Genomic DNA, 16,580 nt, shown 5'->3' on the forward strand with positions numbered 1-16,580 from the left:
CTCATCATTAATCATGCTATTATACTCAAGCTCATAACTCAAACTCATAACTCAAACCAACAAGTACTTAAAGCAATTGCTAATTCTCTCAAGCTTTAGCTCTAAGTTCTCATTTCATCCTTCTACTTAGTAGAAAATATCTCTTAACAATGACATTAGATTCCTTCATCTAAATCATCGTGACTTATCACAACTGCTCAAACAATTCTCATCACAAAACATCTCAAATACATCACATCATAACTCATAATTATGCATCTTCAATCATATAACATCATATGATATAAACGCTCTCATGATTCATCATGTAACGTCAACATATGCTCTTACAACATAATAACTCATTATTAATCATGTTGTCATCCTCAAACTCAAACTATGCATCTTCAAAGCATAACATCATAACTCATCATATAACCTCAACATCGTGCTCTTCAAAATTTAACGTCAAATAAACTTTGAAATTTTACATACCTCGTTGAGCCTGGTGTGATGGTGCGCTGAGCTCACGGTTGTTAATAACTATTAGTCTAGTGACTCATTCTAGACTAAACTCAAGACTTCTAATTCAGAGCTTTCCTTCGCTCTGATACCACTCTGTCACAGCCCGCCCTAACTATGGATAGTTAGGCCGAGTGATCCACGACTAGGGATGGGGTTAAAGAAGAAGGGGAAGAAAAGGGGCGTCATTTATAGCCGTAAAACTTACTCATCTTAATAAAACTCGTCATTTTTATTCATTAATACTCAATTGAAAACAGTCTATGAAAGACAGCATAAAACTTAATTAATATCATTAATCAAGTTATACATCGTATGAAACCATTCTCTTAAGACTCAAAGTATGACATAACATACTATAACATCAACAACATCTTGCAGCGGAAAGTAGCTAGACATATGTATGAAGACATATTCTAGACAGGTTAACTATTTATTAACAACCCTGGAGACTCCGCTCATTGCAGCACCATCATCACATCAGCTCAACCTGCACATTTAGAAAACATATGCAGGGCTGAGTACAAAAGCACTCAGTGGGCACGTATGCCTAGGTATAAAAATACATGCTTCAAAACTGTAAATTGTCATGCCATCATAAACAGTACAGCAAGGGAGTTTTTCGCTAAAAAGGCCCAAGCTTACTAAGTTCATTTGTGATTCTTAAAGTTCGTCTGATCAGACTAAGTTCTTTTGTAATCTATCATATCTGAAACTGTGTGCCGGAGAGGTGGCCACCTCTCACGGTCACTTGACCGGCCAACCCGCTAGATGACTCACGGTCACTGGTGTACACTAGCCCTGGCAGGATAGCTATCAACTGCTCAGGACCCGAATTCGATTGCATCATTGGCAAAGCCAAAGCAGATAGATATCATACTAAAATTTAAACATTTTATGGCAAGACAACAGTTGTAATATTTTCCAGTTCAAAGATTTGTAACGAAATAACTTGTTCAAAGATAGCATTAAACTCGTTTGATAGATATATAAAACTGAAATTAACAGTTAAATCATCTCATGCATTCATTCGTATAAGAGGCCTACGACACGCAGGGGATCTCTATATACGTATAGTAAAAGTAATGCCCACCTCGTTGTGTCTCTGTATCAATGAGTAACGTCACTCTCTCCCTCAAGTCGTTACTTCCCAAAAGGACCTTCATCGTTATGAAGAATTGGTGAGAAGTTATAAAAGAAACCTCGATCAATAATCTAATCTCTTTTATGAAACATTAGTATCTCTAATGTTCATCTCTCTTGATTGTTAATCAATATAACAATTATTATCTCTCGTCATTACTCATTAATTATAACATCCTTATGTTATAATTAGCAGCTCTTCAATTAAAAGAAATATTTAACACATCGAAAAGTCCACTTTCTTAGCAGATCTATTCGCTCTCATCTCGTCTAATTAACCAATTAGAAGTTAAACTATCCATTAGGCATGTATTTGAGTCACGGGTCAACAAGAATTGACTATGCTCAAATCCTAATTTCACTAAAAATTTCGGCATGACCTATTCATATATAATGTCAACCACGAGATTTCAACGCGTGAATCTCACTACGTGAACTCGTCTCTCGACTCAAAACTTAACATCTTGACATCTTTTCAACGCAAACCAAACAATTCAAAATCATCAAAACTCTTTATCAGTAAACTATCATTTATACTCGACACCAATTGTTCGAGTGTCAGATACCAACATTTATGTGCGTTAATCATAACTCTCACAACTCACACCATTTAGTCATATCGTATCATCCATCAAAACAAATATAATCAAGTTATTTTCTAGAAAGTTTTGCTGTTTTTGTGTCATCTTTAAAAATTCATAACAACCAACTCAATCATCATAAACTCTCATACCAATTGATCTCAAAAACTTCATGAAGTGTAGTTCACTCTAAAAATGGTAGTTAACCAAAAAGGTTAAAGGTTTTTGGAGATATTGCTCTTTTAGTGCAGGCTGTCAAAGATTGACAGTTTCTGCCAATTTTGTTTAGGCCATTAGAAACCAAGGCAAACCTTAATAAAATTCCATCAAATTTAATCATCCAAAACTAAAGGTATCCTTGAAGATTTGGTTAAAATTTCACAAGAGAAAACGTTCATATGATCTGCCAAATAAACAATGAAACTCATACACTTTTACTGTTGGACAAATATGACAGCAGAACAGGGCATTTTTGAAATAATAAACTGCTCTGTTTCAGAGGTCATAAAAATTGAAATCTTATGTTTTTAGAAAAGTATTGAAGTCTAGTTTCGTTTAAAAAAAACGGTGATGCAAAATCCTTCATGGATTAATAGATATAAACGTTTTTGTGAAGTCTACCAATAGTTGACAGATTCTGTCAAGGATTTTTCAAAATATCTTTAAAATAGCAAACATCATCCAAAAGACATGAAATTTTGCAGCAACGAAATACACATATCATAGATAAACATACTAAAATTTCAGAGCCATCAAGCAATGAAAACTCATCGAAACATAAGCTTGAAACTGCTGTAAAATTTTGACAGAATTCCAGTTTTAATTTCGTTCAACAATTATCATCCATAAATTGTAAATCAATTAGCATGCTCATGTGATATCGTAGAACACATATACGCAATAATATTCATTATGCAACGTCTCTAACTTCACGAATTTAAATAATCATACTCTAAAAATTTATACAATTTTCGTGCTTGGAAAAATACGAATTTAATATATATCGATTCTAGCATACCCCTAAGCACAAATATCAAGTCAAAACGATCAAACAAAAATCGAAAGACAAGCTAATATGTGAAAAACGGGGCTGCCCTCATGGGTTTCATAGCTACGGTTCGTTCCGTTCTTACTCCCTTCATTAAACATGCTCAACATCTACCCAAGAACAACATACTAAAATTTCACGACGATCCGACGTCGTTCCAAAATAAAGTCGAGAATCGACGTTTTTCGACGTCGACGAAAATCGAAAAGAAAACCATCAAAACGTAGGTAGAGATCTTACCTACTTAGATACGTGATCGAAAAGATGATCGGCGCTCGTCTCGGTGCTCAAATCGGAGGTCAAAAGCTCCAACTCCTCAACAATGGTGTTATGCGTGAGTTTAGTGTGTGTTTTAGGTGTTGTGTGTGTGAGTTAAAAGTGTTTGGCTGAAACAAACGTGTAATATGTGTGAGTGAGTGAGTTTGGGCGGTTGGGGGGGTGGTTAGGGGTAGGGTAGGTTAGATATTTAGGATATTAACCCGTTAGTCGTTAAATATCTCGTTTCGTCTCGTCTCGTTTTAACGACTAACTACCCATACTCTTCGTTACTCGCCCTCTCAACTCCTACTCACTTTTATTACACTCGTAATTCTATATAAATATAGAAAATACAAGCTCGTTCTCGAAATTCTGATAAACGAGATTTACACGTTTATTGAGAAATCCCGATTTACTATTCACTCGTCGTCCAAAAATAAAAACTTTCATTATTGGACTCGTATCGAAAAACTAAGAATATTTCTCGACGACGTGCACGTAAGATTTTGAAAGTCGACAAAAAGACGAAATAGCCGTACTTTACTATTCATCGTCAAAAAGTCAAAAATTTCAAAAACGTCTTAACGGACTCAGATTTCACTTCCGAGTTCACCGTTCTCATTCAAATAGTTATCTAGAATTATTCAAATACTCAAACTCAAATACGGATATAAAATCCCACATCATCCTCACATCATCAAAAGAACATCTCAACATCTTTAAAATATAACAACAAAACTTCATATAACTCTTCATCTCTTTACAAAGTAAATCAAACAAGGGATCTAAACCCTAATTACTCAAACTTAAGCAATTAACACGTCATCAAAAGCCCGGGTGTTACAGAATAATTCCGAACAAATCTAGAATGAACCAACCAGTAAAACTCGCCCAAAAAATTACCTTCTTCAGGCCACCACCCCTGTTTACCCTTTCTCGAACAATTCGCAGTGTAATAAACGCCGAAAATTATGAACAAATCACCTTCTTCAGGCTGCCACACATGTTTCAATGGAAACGTGAAAACACCTTCTTCAGGCCGCCGCCCCAAACCCTCTTTCGCGAACAAGTTTGAGTGATTAGATAATAGCGAATAGAAAATGGCGTTGCCAAAATCTGAAAGTATTTACAATCTCGAATCGCCATTTCAATGGAGAGTGACAAAGTTGTGGGATTTGATTTTACCACAAATTCTGGGAGAAAAGAAATTGACGAACAGGCGCTTGGTATTCTGGGAGAAAAAATGAAAAATAATGAACCATCGCTTGGTATTTGGATTCCATGGTATTCAATCCAAATCTTCTCCTTGAATGGAAATGTAGTGAAATACGGGATTTGATTGCAGAAACAAATATGTGGAATACTACTATCACAGATTTACCCTTCCGAACGAAATATTCAACAAACTGCTATAAATCCTAATTATTGAATTAAAAGATTGAAATAATCTCGGCCGCCCATTATCAACTAACGGATGGATTAGATTCATTCTTCTTTCTCTCTATAAGGGGTGCTTCTCTATAGAAACAGACCCTATATATATATATATATAATTCATATATATTATTGTTGTACTCCTTCTCTCCACAATAAAACTTCCTAAGAGAGATCGACACATGTTTTAAGATGAGGTTGTTGAATGTATTGAGAGTGGTGAAAATGTGATAAGTAAAGTTAAATGAGTTATTATTAGTGGTGAGGTATAGTCCAAAAATAGAAAGAGACATTTTTTTGTCGACGTCTCGAAAAGGAAATTTAGGAAGTTTTATTGTGAAGCAAAAGTCTGAAGTAAAGCTACTCAAATGTTCCAGTCCTTTGACCAAAGTATTGTACGGAATCCAGTAGCATGGGACGAAAGGTCCGGAGCAAAAGCAAGCATAACAAGTGAACGTGGTAGGAATATAATTATGGACGCTTGGTACGAGCAAAAGGTGATGCAGTCATCCTAGAAGAGGCCGATAAGGTTAAACCTCTACCTTATCCCTTAAGACCCAAATGTGTGAAGATAATACCTGAAAATATAGATGAATCGCGAGGAAGGAGACTCTTTGCACCAGCCGACTCCTTTAGGCTAGGCCTTCACAACCCCAAGACCGCGTCTATAAATACCACATGGATGCAAGCTAAATGCGTACATTCAGATACCATTGTTGTTGCTTTTAAATTCGAGTGATTGTGAGGAAGCAAACTCGCCCGTGTTGGGCATAGTTATTTAGTTTTCAATTCATGTTCAACGCGACACTTTTGGCAGTAAGTACTTCTGTTATTTCGTAAGTTTTCTAATTTTAATCGAAGTATGTTTTACTTTATATCTTAGTTCATTTCATTTCGTTTATGTATAGCTAAGTTTAATGGCTTGATTTTGGCAAAGATGATTTGAGCATGAATACTTAAAACTCATGAGATCTAATTAGGCATAATAATTGCATGAATGTGTTCCCTATACATTAGGTAATTTAATTCCAAATGATTGGACAACTTAATTAATTAACTGGCTACTAATTGCTTAAGTGGTTTTGGCCACAATTAAACTTTGGGTATAAGGCAAAAGGAATTATAGCTTCCAAAGAATACATTATGTTGGAGTCGCGGTTGGTGGCTTTGACATGCGTAGCCGAATTGAGTCATTCTAAATCTTAATGCTTTCTAGGCATAACTCCTCAAGCAAAAGGCCAACATGGAGAGGATTTTGGGCAGAATAGTTAAATGCATCAACTGATAATTTCTGGGTTTTAACACTGGAATGAAAGAGTAGGTTAGGGTCTCTAGAGTGTGTGACACGTGACAATAAGGGTGTTATTATATTTGTTTTGACCTATAACCAATTGACATATGCATGTAGTGAATATGATTGCATTTATGACCGAGTAGTATTCGTGTTTAATGATTAAAATCTAAGTTAAGTTATCTTTGTCTTTTGACCAAACCACTTTTCTGTCTCAGTTCAATTTTACTTATTGTTTTGCCCATAAGAATAGTCATAGTAGGTAGCAAATTTCAAACCATTTTTGATGACACTGTGACAAAGAAGTTACAATCAGTTCCTTATGAACTCGACCTTAGACTTGCCGATAGTTAAAAGTAAGTTGTGGGCACATTACTATAAATTTATTTGCGTGACGATGGATTCGTCATCATAGCTTTGAGCTTTATAATTAATAATTAAAATGTGGGAAATTATGCTAAAATAGTAGTATATACAAAGCAATTGATTGTGTTTCTTATCTACAAACATTTTGGATCTTGAATTATGGGTTCTTAGTATATACAAAGCAATTGATTGTGTTTCTTATCTATAAACATTTTGGGTCTTGAATTATGGGTTCTTTATTTTATTCATATAGGTTCGTTTGAAAGATTCTTGTTTCTTATTCGGATTGTGAAATGAGGATTCTTTCTGTTATGCTCGAACATTTGATTGTTGTAGTTAGAGCTGACAAAATCAATTTGACTCGATGGGCTGACCCAAGGTTTGGGATAGGGTTGGGCTTTAAAAAAAATGTTAAAAAATCAAGCCTAAAAAACTTAACCAGTCAGCCAATCGGGCTGCCCAGGATTTTGAGCTAAAAAGCTCAGGGGTTTTGGCCAAAAGTCCGCTCGTTTATTTTATTATTTAATCATATTTTATTTAATTATATGTCGAAATTTTATGTTTCATTGTAAAAATTGAAACAAAATAGATGAATTTCAAACTCTTCACGGTATACCCTACTATTCTCTTCACATTTTCAATCGACGTCGCCATATCTACTGTCGATTGCCATTGCAAACCATCATCGACCCCACCGCCACCGCCAATCATCGATTACATTTCTCTCACTTAGAGTTGGTGTTGTTTGCGAAACAAATTGTTAAAAATGTAAAGTTCACACTCATTATTCTGTCCAATATGAATTTGTATCCTTTTTCATGTGTGTATATGTGTGAAAATGTATAAATAAAAGAATTAGGTAAAATTATGAAGTGATTTCTATTTCCATCTATGAATATAGTTCATATGATTCCTCGACTTGTAAGGACGACTTCTGATATTTTAAATACTCCAATCACAAATATCGCTTCAGAATCAACATTTAGCATTGGTGGTTTCATCTTGCACAAGTATGAGAATTGTTTATTTACCGAAAATGTACAAGTACCCATTTGTACTCAGAATTGGTTTCATAATTTTGATGTTGCGGTTGGTGATGATTGTGATAATGATATTTAACATGCTTAAATTTTACTTATAATATTTTCATTGGGTTATTAATATTTGTATATTTTTATCTTGTAATACATCTCCACAAGAAGATGAAGAAATACGATTGTCCAAGGAAGATCCAAAATGTCGTTGATGTTGAATTTGTTGATTGTTGATGACATTTACTAGTTACTATTAGGACTTTAAAAATTTATTTAAATACTTTGAAGTGTTGTTTAGTGATGAGTTCGTTTATTACAATCGCTAACTTAAAGCAGGATGATTCACCTGTAGTGTGAAAAATACCGATAGATTGGAACAAAGTAGTGAAAGCAGTGAAAAGAATATTGTATTTCTGATAGTCCCTTTACAATGTCAACTGAGTTCCATATTTATAGAGATATTACAAATAGCTAGGGCAAATAAGTCATTTTATATCCCGTACGAACCCCGAGTCGGCTAGGACGAAGATTCTCTCGCAAAAGCTGCCAGTAGTTCGTACATCCTCGCCCATAATTCAGCACAGAACATCTCCAGCTTTGGGTTTTCCTCAGTAGACGCGTCAGCCTAGTCCGATGAAGCGAGACATTTCTTCCCTGTTTTACTCCAGCTCTGCTACCCGATCCGTGCTGTACTCGTCTTGTTATGCCAGCTCTGGCAATTTCTTTAACGGAGTTCCTCCGATCTGGCTCAAATGCTTTTACTATGCGGGCTGATCGCCAGGAATATTGCCCGGAGTCTTCTCTGCTCTTTCGGCTCCAGGGCTGAGATCTTCATGGCCGTCTGATCTGACTTCTACATATTTTACTCCTCATCATTTAGTAAACTACTATTATGAAGTTTTCATTTATTTATCGTTGTGTTTGAATTAAAATAATTGATGTCAATTGTAGAACAATTTTAAATTTTTGTTTTATTATAATTATTGTTGTAAATGTTGATTTAATTTATTACTATATTTTTCATCATTTTGTAACAAAAAAAAAAGATTTATGAATAAAAAGAACATCATTGAGCGGGTTTGGTCTGACTGTCAGATGGCCCAAATGGAGCTGGGTTGGACTTGGTAAATTGCAGCCTGGTCGATTTTCAGACAGTCCCGATGTAATGACCCGACTTTTTATTAAGGATTATATACTTTTAATTACTGATTTAAGGATTTATTATGGTAATTAGAGTTCAGCTTCCATTAATAAAATACGAACTTATATAAATTTGATAATTTATATATGTGATGATTTATTTTTTTTTTATTTTCAATAGATGATGCACTCAAAATATATTTTGAGTCCATTAATTTATTGTGGAGAATTTAACACTGAAGTGTTAAATATGAATCTTTTATCGATTGTTTACTTAAGCCCATGAGTAATTTATTTTATGTTAGAAGCAAGCTTAAATGGATTTTATGCTTCAATAAGAATTAGGCTTATATGTCTTAATGTATTTAAATGAGTTTGGAACCATATTATTAATACATTAATCTCTTAGATTTTTTTTTTATGATTAAAGTTGAATAATCCTAAGCATGCTGAATCCTAAGCATGCTGAAGAAATTCTTGCTACGCATGCTGAAGAAATTCTTCAGTCATACATGCAGGCTGAAGGTATTCATACCTGTAAGTTGAAAAAAATTCCACAATCCTCATCCATCCAAACCACCCCATTTTTCTTTAAAACCACAGCCATTTTCACCATTCTCACACCACCATTTTCAACTACTGCAGCCCAATTTCACAGCCAATTTTAAGGTAATGCAACAAAGAAATTTCTGCATCTTTCCATTCTCTTCCCAAATTGATTTCTAATTTTTGTGATATACAATATCTGCAGAGACTATTATCCACCTACTCAAGGTATCATCACCCTCAGGGAACCACCAATTCATACCAATTCATACGGCTGTTCTGATATTTCACAACATGATTACATATGCACATATGAACTGAAATTTACAGACTAGTTCAGTTTCAAGAAAAGAATTTCAGATTTTCAATAAGCATTTACAGTATTTGATTTTTGCTCAAATCATCTATGCTATGACTGAAATTGTGGCTTGAACCTACTGTGTGTGTGAGTCGAAATCAGAGGGAGGCGGCAGCCGCGGTGGCTCGTCGCCGGCGACGGAGCGGCGGCGGTGAACCTGCCGTTGTCTCCGATCTGCCAAGAAAGGGGAAAAGATGAGGAAAAAGAAAAAGAAAATGAGAATAGGGAGATCCGGGGGCTTACCTTTGTGAGACGGTGCTCGGCTCCTCACAGCGAATCCGACGACGAACGGCGGCGGCCGTGCTCTTCCACGGCCAGGCGATGGCCGTGAACACCCAAGGCGGCGGCGTGCGGCTGACTTCCAGCGGCCGAGAGAGCGAGAGAGATAGAGGTTGAGGTGAGAAGGAGGAGGCGATGAGTGAGGGAGGCGTCGGAGCCGGCGATTCTCGCCGAGGTTAGAGCAGGCGGCGGCGGCAGATCTTGGAGGAAGAAGAGGCGGCCGGAATCGAGCGAGAGAGAGAGCGGAGGCGACGGCGAGGCGGCGCGCCGGAGGCGGCGCCGCCCTCAGCCGAACGAAGGGAGAGAGAGCCGATGGTAGAGTGAGGATAGAGAGAGAGAGAGAATCGGTAGAGTGAGGATAAAGAGAGAGAGAGAACCAATATTGTGAGAGAGAGAAGAGTGAATGTCGGTAGAGAGAGAGAGAGATAGAGAGGAGTGGGCCTTTCTCAATTGGGCCGGGTTTCAGCCGGGTTTGGGCCGATTTTTTTTAAATTGTTTGGGCCGATTTAATTAAATTCTTGGGCCGATTTAATTAAACTCTTGGGCCGATTTAATTAAATTCTTGGGCCGATTTAATTAAACTCTTGGGCCGATTTAATTAAAGGATTTGGGCCTATTTTAATTTAATTGTTTGGGCCTTATTCAAAGAAAAAAAAAACATGATAGACTTAATTTATCTAATTAATTTGGGCTTATATCTATTTAAATTATTTGAGCTCTTAATTATTAATTTAAATTGAGCTTGATTAATTTAATTATATATTGACCTTTAAATTAATTATTTAAATGGAGTTCTTTATTTCAAGTATTTATAAATGGTTTATAAAATAAAATATTTTGAGTTAAACTCTCATTTAAATTAATTCTTTTCAAATGACTTATTAATATGGATTATTTGAAAATGATTAAATGATTTTAAAAATAAGAAAGCATGATCTATGATGATATGATTTATCTATGTAATATTATAGGATTTATTTTTTTAAATGACGGAATATTTGACTTGATGACATAAATAGAACGAGTTATGATTAATGCGCATGTTGATGTTAGAATAAATAGTTTCGAACCTAAATGATAGTTATGTGATAATGTTTTGAGTTTAAGGTTTTGACGAGATAAGATTAATTCTTTCCAGTCCACATTAATTATTACTTGGACTCCTATTATTTATTAATAATGGGTCTCGAATTTATATTACTTGGGCTCCTACGATTTAATTGATTAAGTCCAATGAAATTTATTTATTTAACCCAATAAGAATTATTATTTTAGGCTTCTTTATTAATCCTAATTATTTTTAATTAGTGATTAATATTAAAAATTTACTAATTTTTTTAGGGTGATGATGGGCTCACTTATTGGGCTTCATGATTTTATTATCTTGGGCCTCATTTGTTGGGCTCTAGAAATTAATTGATGTTGGGCCTAATATTATTAATGCACTGGGCTTCGAATTTATTCTTTTGGGCTCGAATTAAATTCCTTTTGAGCCTTGATTATTTTATTTTAATTGGGTCGTCATAATTATTCTATTAAATTTAATTAGAGAAGATTTTAAGACTTACTAATTATTAATTAGTAAGTGAATTAGATTATTTTAAAATGAGTAGATTATTAAAGATTAATAATCCGACCTCATAAGACGAGCTTTAATTCCTTAAATAGGATTAGCATCTCATAATTTAATTAAAGGAATATGAGTCATGCATAATCATTTCACGCATCCTCATTTATTGAGATTTTTCGAGAATTAGAATCTTATTTTATTTTCTCGAATTAAAGGTCAAGCACCAGAGTTAGAGCTAAACCGTGAGTCTGCTATTCAGGTAGGCTTTCTACGTATAAACTAAAATTATATATTAGAATTGTTAAGACTTTATGCTTATGAATTTAAATGATATTGTCAATGCCTAAATGCTTTATGTTTTATTATTAATTGCCTATCTGATGTTAATCGAATTCGGATTCTGGATGGGACCGCAAATCCCTTCGGAATTAGTGTACACCTTGTGATCGTGAGTCATCTAGCGGGTTGGCCGATCATAGTGTCCGTAGAGGGAGGCCTCCCTCTCGGCACGAGTTACTGATATGGTAATTAATGATATAAAATACCTGCGCGGGTTATTGATGAAAGAAATGATATTATGTTTGGTAAATACGAGTCTTTAAAGGAAAACCCTCGTATTTTACTACTGTTGAAAGGCTTGACAATAAAATATTATGCATGTATGTAAATTTCGGCAAGTGTCCACTAAGTACTTTTGTACTTAGCCCTGCATGTATTTTTAAATATGCAGGTTGAGCTGTGATCGAGGATGTAGTGTGCAAGCGGAGCTTCTGTCAATCTAGGATGAGTACCTCAGAGTAGAGTATATGTCTTCATACATATATTCAAATTATTATTCCGCTGCGAACACTGATTATGTTAAGATATTATGTCATTTGTCAAACAATATGTATTATTTAATAATGTACTAAAACCATTGAGTACCCGTTTTGAGATAATATTATGTACGGTCCTCTTGTGGCCTTCGTTGATATCTAGATATTTTGATTGATTTCTTTATACAAGTCGAGTCATCAAGAAAACGAATATGCCCCTTTCTTACTCCCGCTCCTAAATTCCCTCCCTTAGTCGCGGTTTCCCCGAATTTGCTATCCTTAGCAAGTGCGGTCGTGACAGAATGGTATCAGAGCGTTTCTTTTGCTCTGAGTACTAATCATTCTTTCTAAGTTGAGTCTAGATTAAGTAAGTAAATACACTTTGAACTAGTTGACAAAAGCTTGGCACTACATCTCGTCACGCTCAACGGAGGTTATGGTAAGTACTTTCAAGTTTTAATTAAGTTAATTTCTTGAAATGTATGAAGCATGAATAAGTATGACTATGGTATGAATCACAAGAACTTAGAACTGTTAAGTTATATATGCTCACTCTCACGACGGAACATAGAAGAGAACTTAGGGAGATGCCTTAACTTTTTCTTCATGTTACGATGACATCGACAATGACGGTCGAAATAGAGAAAGAAGAATCACACGAAGGGTCGTATGATGAAACCACGAGCATGAGGATTGAGCAGCATAACGAACGCCAATAGTACGTTGATGGAATAGGCATAGCTTAAATATTCGAGTGTTTTTCTACGATGAGATCTCGAATTAGCTTGGCCTTTTGAACTTATTTTGTTGAAACTTTTAGTGCTCGTTGTTAGATTTAAGAAAATATCATCATCACATAACAAGCCCTAAGTTCGGAAAACAACGACACTAGAACTATACGATAGTCGAATTGGTAATCTGTGATTAAGTATTAAGAACCTGTATGGCTTGTGTAAGTGCTAGATTTAGATGATGAGGTATTTTTGCACGTTATGGTTATTGAACCGAACTTGTTTTCCGATTTTAGATATTTAGAACCTTATCGCCTTAAGTTACTTGTCGTGTGCTACTTTTGACGATAGAACTTCCTTTGTTAGATGGCGAGGACTGTTTTCACCCGACGACGACCACTACCCCCATGGGCTAGTCCAGAGGAGGTCGAGCGGTCCTACCGCACCTATGCTCCATGTCACGGGGATAACCTCGGACAGTTCCTCGCAGGTTTTCACAGACACTGGGTCGAGGCGAGTGCACATGGAGTATCAGGGTATGACGGTATCCAGAGGTTGATCTTACTGTTACCTTCCGAGTGGCAGGGATGGGCTAGACAGATTTCTACCCACTACATTTTTCGCCGAGAAGATTACCACGACCTCATGGGAGACTTCCCTAGCTTTATTGCGGAGCTTCAGATCTGTTTCACTTTGTGGGGCCGCGCTCCTCTAGGGGCCTACATCCTTCCGGGAGACTACGTACAGGTGGGGACGCCTTTGCCAGCGGAAGCACCCACTACTGCTCCCGAGCCCTCGATGGCCTTGCCACGAGATTCTCCACCACGTGCCTCAGTTCTAGGGCGCCGTGGTAGGCACGATGACGAGGCAGGCCCTTCTCGTCCACGGGCTCGCAGGGATTTCCCATCGCCTCCTGACTCAGCGATCCGGGCTGCTACTCCTCCACCACCAATGATACCTACGGCAGAAGCAAGGCTTTCGACTGCCATGGCCAACGCTGACAGGGTCATGTCCAACCTGAGGGAGTTCATAGATAGGGGCAAAGCCCCTATGCAGGAGGATGATGGTACAGTACCGTATGGTACGATGAGGAGTACTCATCCCGAGCCCGTGCCACCTCCAGCTCCAACCAAGCCTCGTGCCACGGCCAGGATCAGCACCAGAGACGATCCGATCCGTGAGATTGCGGACGATATCTTCCGCTCAGCCCAGATCATGCAGGAGACAGGCGAGGGCCAGGGAGAGACTCCGTTGCCCAGCTGGGAGCCGGGCGAGGATGAGGAGGAGGACCCCGAGGAGGATCCAGAAGAGGACCCCCTGGCGTCACCAAGAAACAGTCGTACCGCGACTCAGAGTTCACAAATTTGATAGTTTTAGCTTGTGGATGTACTCCGGAAACGATGATTCGTTCCAATGACTATGATTTTATTTATGTTGTTTCTAGCTAGCATTAGTACGGAAATGTTGGTCTCTAGGACGTTCCGTGAATAAAAAAACCCTTTTGTGATTGCTTAACTAGTAAGCCGATACATCATAGGGAGTACTAGATAGACTTTACTTACATTTTTGGGTTGACAATGTAAAAGCCCTCGATGAGAAAATTTTCCATGAGATATAAATGACCCTAGCATGGGCTTTCTGCGATGATCTCGTGTATGTTTTATGTTTCTCTACGGGTTTTATTCTTCACAAGTCAGTTAAGAATGTAGTAACTTTGAATAATGTGACTTGTGTATGCAACGGTTCCTGTTAATATCTTAGTTTTGGAGTTATGATAAGTTAAATTTAACAAACAGTTCTTTATTAATTGCCTTAGAGATTCCTGTATAGAATGTATTAAAAAGGGTGTTTGTAATTTGCAGAATGCCGCCTAAACGAGGTCGCCCCCCTAGGAGAAACGTTAACAATGATGGAAATCGCGATGAAATACCTGAAGGGCGGCGAAACGATAGGGAACCTACCCCACCCCCTCCACCCCCTGCTAGAAGGACTGAAGAACTGTTTCTTCGACAGAATCCGCCCACATTCACTGGGACAGGCGACCCAGCCGAGGCCGAAGCTTGGATACGCGCTTTGGAGCGTATCTTCACTTTCCTACACTGCACAGAAGAGGAGCGACTCTCGTGTATGTCTTTCCAACTAGCCGGATCGGCTGACTTTTGGTGGGAAGCCCGCCGAAAGACTCTGACTCCCGAACAATGGGCAGCATACACTTGGGAAGACTTTAAGACGGGATTATATGATAAGTATATTCCCAAAAGCTACAGAAAGAAGAAGGAGGCTGAGTTCTATAGCCTGAAACAAGGGAAGAAGACGGTGACAGAGTATGACAGAGAGTTCTGCGATCTATCGCGTTATGCTCCACAACAGGTGGATACTGATGAGAAAATGGCGGAGAAATTTTGTGCCGGTCTGAGGCACGAGATTCGGATGACTCTAGCTAGTCATGGTGGACTCTCATACACGGAATCTTTGAACAGGGCACTGGACATCGAAGCTGCGATGCCAGTAGAAAGGTTGGCTCCATCACAGACCTCAGCGCCAGCCAACCCACCTGCACGCCCTCAGAACTTTAAAGGGAAGCGCAACTGGAACGACCATAGAGGAAATGAAAACCAGACTAACAAGAGGCCATGGCAAGGAAATGCGCCGTTGGGACAATATCAGCAACAAGGACAAGGGAAGCAACAGGGTCCTGCCCCGGCTGGAGGCAGCCAAAGACAAAATGAAGTTCCCCTTTGTCCAAAATGCCACAAACCACATCGTGGTGTCTGTAAGGCTGGAACTGACAGTTGCTACACGTGTGGCCAGAAGGGCCACTACTCCTCGCAATGCCCCAACAAACAGCAGGGCGCGGCAATCAGGGCCACTTATGCCCAGCCCCTGCAAGCAGTTCCAGGGCAACACCAGCCCCGCCAACAACAGCCATACCAACAGCAATACCAATACCAGCCCCGCCAACAACAACCATACCAGCAGCAATACCAAAACAAGCACCAACAGCGCCAACAGCAACAGAGGCGGCAGCAACCATTGCCACAGCAGGCGAGAGCCTTTGCTCTCACCCAAAACCAGCCCGAGAAAAACCAAGGAAACCTGGCAGGTATGGGCAAGCTTAAAGGTTTTTCCATAATGATTCTGTTCGATACTGGTGCCTCGCATTCTTTTATATCTGCCCCTTGCGTAGATACCTTAGAAATCGAATCAGAACGAGCTAAGTGTGCCTTAAGAATCACTACACCCTCAGGAGAAAGATCTACCACCACACATGTTTGCTCGAACGTAGAATTTGAAATAGGAGAACTTAAGATGGTAGCGAACAATCTTAATATTCTGCTCATGTGGGACGTAGATATGATCTTAGGAATGGACTGGCTAGCTGAGAATCACGCCACCATCCTTTGTAGTGAACGAAAAATTTCTCTTCGACCACCTGGAAAGGAACCAACGGAATTTCACGGCATCGGTATGAAGAAAAGAGTACC

The 16,580-nt window shown here is 38.1% G+C and overlaps 1 long non-coding RNA gene across 1 annotated transcript; it reads right to left on the reverse strand.

Moving 5' to 3' along the window:
* Positions 1–279: 279 nt before the first annotated feature.
* LOC130993659 (uncharacterized) lies at positions 280–3,914 on the reverse strand. Its single transcript, XR_009091732.1, has 2 exons — positions 3,514–3,914; positions 280–991 (listed from the first exon to the last, which is right to left on the reverse strand). It is a non-coding gene; the product is annotated as an uncharacterized LOC130993659 (long non-coding RNA).
* Positions 3,915–16,580: the final 12,666 nt, after the last annotated feature.

This window comes from Salvia miltiorrhiza, chromosome 7, assembly GCF_028751815.1.
Source record: "Salvia miltiorrhiza cultivar Shanhuang (shh) chromosome 7, IMPLAD_Smil_shh, whole genome shotgun sequence".
In the NCBI taxonomy this organism is placed as follows: Eukaryota; Viridiplantae; Streptophyta; class Magnoliopsida; order Lamiales; family Lamiaceae; genus Salvia; species Salvia miltiorrhiza.